The following is an 8493-nucleotide window of genomic DNA, read 5'->3' as shown; positions in this document are numbered from 1 at the left end:
CCCTGGATTTTTGTTTTATCGAAAAAATTTCCCTTTTTCCCTTTCCGCTAAACTTACCTATGAAATTTCTCTAGATTAGGGAAATTTCCTTCAAGCTACGAACACTGATCAGTGGAGGATCTAGAAGAACCCGGAAAGGCAGCCAGAAACCAGATTATGATAGTCATGAGTTTACTATAAGTTTTCAAAATATAAAAATAATAGCTTAAATTATTTTTGTCATTTAAAAAACTGGGGTTCCAGACAGTGGTCGAAGTGAGACGGTATGCGGTGGTATGCCATACCACCTCTGGTTTTTCAGTGATGAAGGCATACCGTCTCTGGTTTTTCAATGATTAAAATACCGTTGCATTCTGTCTGCTCGCGTTGCATTCTGTCCCGGAGTCAAATCATGGCGATCATGGGGGACCCATCGACTCAACTTGTACTACACCCCAAGTTGATGGCGGAGCTGCCGAATAGTTTCTCCACTCATACTGAATTGTAGTCCCAGTTCCCTACATGTTTGGCCACTGTTCCCCTCAATTGTTGCCTCAAGATCTTCATTTTGTACATATGTTGGTCTTCCGACACGTGATGCGTCTTCGAGCATTCCATCAGCGTCCTTAAACTTGTTAAACACCACTGCACTGTCTTCATAGTCACGACACCCTTACCAACGGCCTGGCATATATTTCGCCCCGATGCAGTGGCGTTTGACCTCAGTTTAAACTCGTACAACATACACGTTCTTATGACGCTCTGTGGAGGTCCGATGTTCACTCTGTCTTTACACAAATTCCAGGTGTAACTGAACTGCCACTACCAGGTAGTATGTTAGATATACCCACACCAACAAACTGACCTTCACCTTATCATCATTTGCGTTCAACTCACGGTCTGAGGGATAATTCAACACAGACCTACACAAAAAGCGATATAATTTTCTTGGTTGTTTTTATATTTCCTCACTTGCTAATGAGGCCAAAAATACAAGCAGATCAAATCAATATCTTCCCTAATAATTGATACTAAATGTGGTTGTTTGAGAGAGAGTTCTATTGCTGTACGCACAATCTAGGTATCTGCATCTCCAGAGGCTTGAAGAATACTGGTGCCAGTAGCCATGAGGTGCTTAGAAAATGTTTCAATAAATCTAGATTTGTTCTTGAGATTCCCAAAGAAGTTCTCTGGAGATGTGACAACTAGTGTTGAAGAAATAAACGTAACAGTTGGGGAATGCAGCTTGATAGAACGTCTTATTCGTTCTATGCGTAGTCAAGGATTAGTACTTAACGTAGCTTTATTTGTTATTCCGATTCTATCACTATGATTCCAATGAAACTTGGATGTTATATTGTGTGTATTATGGTGTATTTAATGTGAGTTTAAGTGCTACTCCCAGAGGACGAGATTGTCAACTAATTAAGAAAAAGTAATCTCAAGAAGGGAAAGTTTGGGAATTTTTAAAAAATACCTCCGTTACTGCCTTCATGTGTGTAGTAGAATGGTGTTTGTAAGCGTAGTCCTTTGTTATTCGAATGAACTAAAAGTAACATCAATAGTGCAAATACAACGTGAATTGTAGCTTTTAAAGTGAGAACCATTATTACCTTTAAAAACCACTATTTAGCGGCCATTTTCCAATGTGGCGGCCAAACTCGTCACCGGATATTTCAAGACTTTTAGTATGTTGTTACATATACCTTCCCAAAGATATGTGCAAAATTTCAGCTTACTTTTTTTTCTGGGGAAATGTATAAGAAAACTAATTTTAAGAAGGGAAATTTTGGTGATTTTTTAAAAAGAAACCCGTTATTTCCCGCATGTGGTGTAAACTGGTAAGTGTAATACGTGATCTGAAAGGATAGTCCTTCGTTATTCGAATGAAGTAAAAGTAACATCAATTGTGCAAATAGAACGTGAGTTATAGCTATCAAAGTGAGAACCAATTATTACCTTTAAAAACCACTATTTGGCAACCATTTTCCAATATGGCGGCCAAACCCGTCACCGGATATTTCAGTACTTTTAGTATGTTGTTATATACACCTCAAAGGTATGTGTAAAATATCAGCTTGTTATGAATTTTTTCTGGGCTAATATACACGTATAAGAAAACTAATTGGAAGAACGGAAATTTTTGGGATTTTTAAAAGTAAATCCCTCCATTACTTTCCACACGTGAGTAAAGCTTCGAAGCTTCTATTATTATGAAAACAAACAACTTTCAATTGTTTCAATTCAATGGGCAGACAGAAATTTGAATGGGTAGATAGAAATTTGAATATGAATGTCCGGGATACTAGGATTTGTGAGTGTAATGAATGTGATACGCATCTAAGAGGTCGTCCACTTATTACGTAACGCGGCAAAGAAGTTCGGCCTTGCGTTACGAAGTATGACACGAGGGAGGACGAAGTTAATTTCTTTGTTACGTTACGTGTTTCTTTTTGTGTAACTTTTATATTTATTCTCAGGTTTATATGCAGTCTTTTAAACAAATAATTTTATTCAGTTCTTTTTATTTTTATATATATTCATTTGGATATTTGAGAATATACAACCTGAATAAATTGAATCATGCAGAAGGGGTTTGAAGATGCTACTAGACACCAGCATGGCTGGTGACGAACCCTGCGTGTATTAAAATACACTAAAGCTGTGTTTGGTGGCTATACCCGGAATGCATTTACGGTACACGCTTTTCTGGAGTTAGTTGTTAGCGATCGTAACTACCGCTTGAAAATGGCCTCGCGTTCCCACTCGTATCGCTATTGCTAAGAATAGATTTAAAACTTTTGATTTGAAACATTACCCACCCTATTCTTCTAAGGGATGTCGCATGTGAAACAGAAGAAACTCTGTTTCTTGAAATATTTTTTCCGCGACAGAACGATCCAAGCAAAATAAGAGATTAGAAACCGAATTCGTCGGATATTCATCTCATACTGATTTTTTTTAATTTTTTGATTTGAATTGTCCAAGAGAAATCGAGTTTATTCGTATTCTGGCACTGATTTAGGACAAGAAGAATTTGAAAAGGGTTAAACTGAAATCCAAAGAAGATGACCGAAAGCTTGTTCACAAACGAGATGTCTTTGCTCCTTCACGTGTGCAGCCATGTCGAATGTGTGATCTACAGGGAAGAGAACTTCTTGTATCGTTGACACTGGGAATCTTCAAATACAGATTCCAGAAATACAGGGAATCCTGGATTCCAGAAAAAAATAGTGTTCAGTGTTAATTCTCTAGATCTTCTTTCACCTGCGTCTTCCTGCAGCATGTCCTCCTTTCCAGTCATCGGTGACCTAGGAGGTTGGGTGCGATCTCCTTGTGAAAACGACAGTATGGAATTTCGAAGAATTAAGACTGGCTAATTAAACAACTTTATGGAGTTAAAGTATTATTACGGTACTACCATTCTCTAGTACTTTGATTTGTTGGCAAAAAAAAAAAAAAAAAAAAAGAGAGAACACTCTAAATATATTCAAAATACAAGCATTTTGTAATGATAAGTTTTGGCATTAAAATTATTTTTTTATTGTGGTAACCCCGAGAATAATAAAAATTGGTGAAAAAACAGCAACAAAAAACGTTACGTAACAAAGGGGGAGGGGTTCAGCCTTGCATTATTAAGTGTGACAAGGAAGAGGGAGAAAATTGATCAAAAACAGCGTTACGTAATATGTGAACGGCCCCTAATGCCTAAATGACTATTATACCAGTGCTATCTATCTGTAACACGTTCTTGAATGACTGCAATGTCGTCATTAGTTTTCAAGCTACGTAGCTTCGAAGGAATATGTAGAAAATAAAGCGGTCTTTTAACTGATATCTCGATCGATTGCTTGTCATCACCAATATTATCATTCCTCAAAATATGACACTTTCCTGGTTGGACACCCTATATATATATACACATAGAGAGAGAGAGAGAGAGAGAGAGAGAGAGAGAGAGAGAGAGAGAGAGAGAGAGAGGGAGAGAGAGAACCGGGTGTTAAAAGATTAGAATAGCACTACTGGTTATTCCACTATTGAAGTGAGAACCAGTTATCTTGAAAAACCACACTTTGGCGGCCTTTTTCCAATATGGCGGCCAAACCCGTCACTGGATGTTTCAGGACTTTTAGTATGTTTAGTTTTAGTTTCAGCTTATGATTTTTTTCGGGTTTAGCTTTTTTTGTGTCTAATTTGACTGTACTATGTGAGAATAAGAAAATATAAATGTACTTGAGGGATGAGGTGAAGTAACGTAAGAGTTTTGAAGTTTTGCGTTCCTTACAGCACAGAGGTAGCATATGAAGAAAAGATGCAAGAGTTAGAGAGAAAACGTTACGCAAGTTTGAGATGAAGTGAAGGCCCGGGACTTCGGGTGAAATTAAGATGAGGTGAACTGAGAATGAATGAGAAGTTTATAGGTGGAAATCTGGGTGATTATAAAGTAAGAAATATGGAAGTTTCCTGTGTGATGAAGTGAAACCAGAGACCGAAGTGCGCATGAGGAAAGAGTGACGTAAAATAAGGAAGAGGGATGATGAAATCCTGCCTGAAGAATGAAGACAAATGCTGTGAAAGGTTGAGGTTTGCGTGAGGGGTAAAGTAAACTGAAGAATAGCTAAGTGAGAAATGGAGGAAGGAGAAAATGAGGGGTTAAAATTTACATGAAGTTGAGGTGATGACTATATAGGTTAAGAAACTTCTTTAATTATTGTACACAGTGACGTCATTGGTGCTTGTTTCTGCAACAGCATATTCATTCAATTGATTTAGAACAGGGCAAATTTTATTTCTTAAACTGAAAGAAGTACTGCACGTTCAAATGTATCCCAGTTATTTCTTACGATAATCTTCTTATTAACCTCTCGCAGTAAGCAAGAACGTCTACAGGAAGTCTAAGTTTGCGTTAATTGTCCTTAATAGACTTAACCTTAGAAATTCTCTGTGTACGGCTTTGGCACGTGTAAATTTTAACTCATACTTTACAGGTGCATCAATATAAAGGAATTTTAAGGCTAGCCTTATACAGGATGTCTCAAAAGTCCCCTGACAGGGTAACTTGTTATCGGAGTTACATCAACATGTAAGAGCGGAAACTGTCTCTAAATATGTTTTCAGTCTAAAGGGAAGTATTTAAAAAAAAAAAAAAAAATCGGACAAACCGTTTGGGCTGTACACTCTTTATACGCCCAACGTTAAGTGCAAAAGAAACGTTGCTATTTACTTTGACCCACAACATAAGTGAATGAAGTTACTCACTTTTACGCTAACGTGTCCATGGCAAATCCTAATTTCAAATCCGGTCCCATTCACTTTATGTTGTGGGCCCAGGTAAATTGCAACGTTGTATTTTCATTTAACACTGGGCGCATAAAGAGTGTACACTGTACAGTCCAAACGGTTCGTCCGATTAAAAAAAAATCCATCACTTTAGATTGAAAACATCATATTTGGAGGCGGTTTCCCTCTTACATTTTGTTATAACTCTGCTGATAACGGAGTTACAATACGTCAGAGGATTTTTGACACACCCTGTGTTATGTATTATACGACAAGTCTGAATCAAGCTTGCAATAGAGGAACTAGCAAGTTTGCAGTGCCTTGGTTAAGTCTACTGTTATGTAAATGCAAACTTGTGCAAGAGTACAGACTTGGCTACGAAGGTTTGCAAAAGAGTATTAAAAGTCTAAAATGGTATTTGGGCTGGTGCAACTTGGCTGAGATATACGCATTTCTCAGAATGCCTTGGCTTCACAGGAGGCATAAGGATATTTTATCTTTCATTACAACGAAGCGAACCATTGGATGCACTATATTTATTTCTCTTTTCCATTATCTCTTTAGGATCAAACATATTATTACTTTTGCTTTTTTTTTTTACTCCTTACGAGGGAAATCCAGCCCGCCCCGAAGAATTAGAAAAATATTTACTCACAAGTGATCTTTAGGTCAAACAATGCACCTTTAAAAAAAGTGTTTGATTGCCGCAACACCACACTAGAGCGTCCGCAGGGAGAACTAATCCTACTCCCTTAGCGACCCGTACGTGCGCACTCACCATGTAATCGACGTTCAGCGACGTTGTCAAGGAGAAATAGAAGTATGCAAAAACACTATTCAACACAGGGTCTACACACATAAGTGGACCCTATAATGAAAAGACAAACGAGAATTTTTTTTATACCTAATTTTGTTTTTTTAAAAGTCACCACACTAAAACAAATGAGAAATAAAAAAACTGGTGCAATTGTGCTTTTAACATTTTATTATTTTTGTTTTTAAAAGTATTTTTGTGTACAAAATAATGAAAAATAAAAAAAGGCTTTAAGAACTATCTGGTAAGTGTGGACTGTAGAATAAATTGCGTGCATACAGAAAAAGATATCTACTGATTTAAATATTATAGAAAGCGATGCAACTGTGAATTAAACGCTTAAAAAATACGCTAAACTCTTGAAGCACGACTTTACAACTACAGAAACGTAGCTCATCAAGAAAATCTCCATTTCCACAAATATAAAGTACACAAAATCCAAAAGAACATATCAGCAAAATTTGTATTCTTTTAAGTTTAAAATAAATGACAAAAACCTTACAATTATAACATTTTTTTTTCTTTTACAAATCATCCAACTTTCACCTAGTACTCTCTTCAAATATGTAACACACAGTAATAATAATAATTAAAAAATACAATTTAAGATCCCATCATGGCGAAATTAAAATATCGCTAATTTTAGAGTAATTATATGATATTTTCAAATAGATACAACACAATCGAAAAGTGGAACAAGAGCTTGCTATACAACATTATTTTACGACTCTCTTATCTGCTTTTGATTTCCAAACATTTACAAAATCAGCATTTATTTTCGCGTTTTGAAGTGGTTGCCACGAGAGCACAGCAGTGAGTATTGATTCATGATGGCGACAGGCGCAGAGAATGCTTATTTTGTGCTCGACTTTCCTTCACACCAGTCTGTCCTAATAGTGCAACGACACTTCCGAACCAAGTTCAACAAAGATCCACCAACTGCCAAGTCCATTCGGCGGCAGTATGCACAGTTTACAGCTTCACAGTGCCTCTCAAGTGGTCGACCTACAGTGATCGGTCGTAGTGGGGATGATGATAAGCGATTCCTGTAAAGGCCTCCACGCTCTCCGGACTTAACCCTATGCGATTTTATTTTTTTGTGTGGGGTTCTGTGAAAGATACAGTGTTTACACCTCTTTTACTAACACACCTAAGAGAACTGAGAGCTCACATGAACAATACTTTCCAACGGATCAATAGGGACATGCTGCACCGAGTGTTGGGAAGAAGTTGATTATCGACTTCATATTTGCAGAATTGCTAGGGATGCACATACAGAGAGCACTTGTAATATATCACTTAAAAAAAAAAAATCTGAATTTTTCAGTACTCCTGCAATGTTTTGTTACAAGATTTCCAATAGTAAAGCAATACTGAATTCAGTGGTGCCCACCCCCCCTTATGTCCATGACGCACCCCCCCCCAATTGTCTATCCGTAGGTGTTCTTCCATGAAAAAATCTTCTTTTCGATTAATTTTACCCCCCATCAAACATATTTATATAGATTTTTAACCCCCCCCCAATATTTCAATGACGCAGTTTGCGTCATAGCCCCCCCTTGTGGGCACCCCTGCTGAATTTACGATATCGGGTCAGTTATTTTGTAATAACTGTGTATAATGCAAATTCATTTTGCAAAAGAAACGAACGATTAACTAGATTTGGGTAACAAATCACTAAATTCCAGTTCATTTCTAATAATAAGCAAAGGAAATTCCCCACTTAAGAGGCCCCATCACGGCGAAATTAAAATACCGCTAATTTTACACTAATTATGTAATATCTTCAAATAGATAAAAGATAATCGAAAAGTGGAACAAGAGCTCGCGTGATAATATTATTTTACATGAGGTACCGTTATCACAACTCACCTATCTACTTGCGATTTCCAGTCATTTAGAAAATCGGCATTTATTTTTAGCGTTTCTAAATGGCTGCAAACGGGAAGCTATTAGGTGACTCATGATAACGGTATCTCATACAAAATAATATTGTCTAGGGCGCTCTTGTTCTACATTTCGATTATCTTTTATGTATTTGAAGATATCACATAATTACTGTAAAATTAGCTTCGCAGAGATTAGGCCTCTTAAATCAATAGGTATATATAAAAAAATAGGTATGAAGTAGTTACTTCTCTCCTCAAAATGAAGTTAGTATAAAGAGCTTCAGTCAAAGGCCGTTATGGTTACATGGAAAAGAATAGCAAATAACCACGTAAAACATTTTGAACAATGAGTTAGAAAGAAGTAAAGCATTCATCATCTTAGGTGAAACAAAATATTCTTCCAAACTGCCTTCTAACCAATTATTACATCTTTCTGATTTGCAGATACATTTTTAGTGGGTCTATTGATGGCAGATAATCATCAGGAACAAACAGCGTGCGATTAAACTTCCTAATAAACTTGTAGCTAAC

The sequence above is a fragment of the Thermobia domestica genome, chromosome 7, assembly GCF_964235325.1.
Source record: "Thermobia domestica chromosome 7, izTheDome1.hap1.1, whole genome shotgun sequence".
Lineage (NCBI taxonomy): Eukaryota > Metazoa > Arthropoda > Insecta > Zygentoma > Lepismatidae > Thermobia > Thermobia domestica.
Note: the sequence above shows the minus strand (reverse complement) of the source record.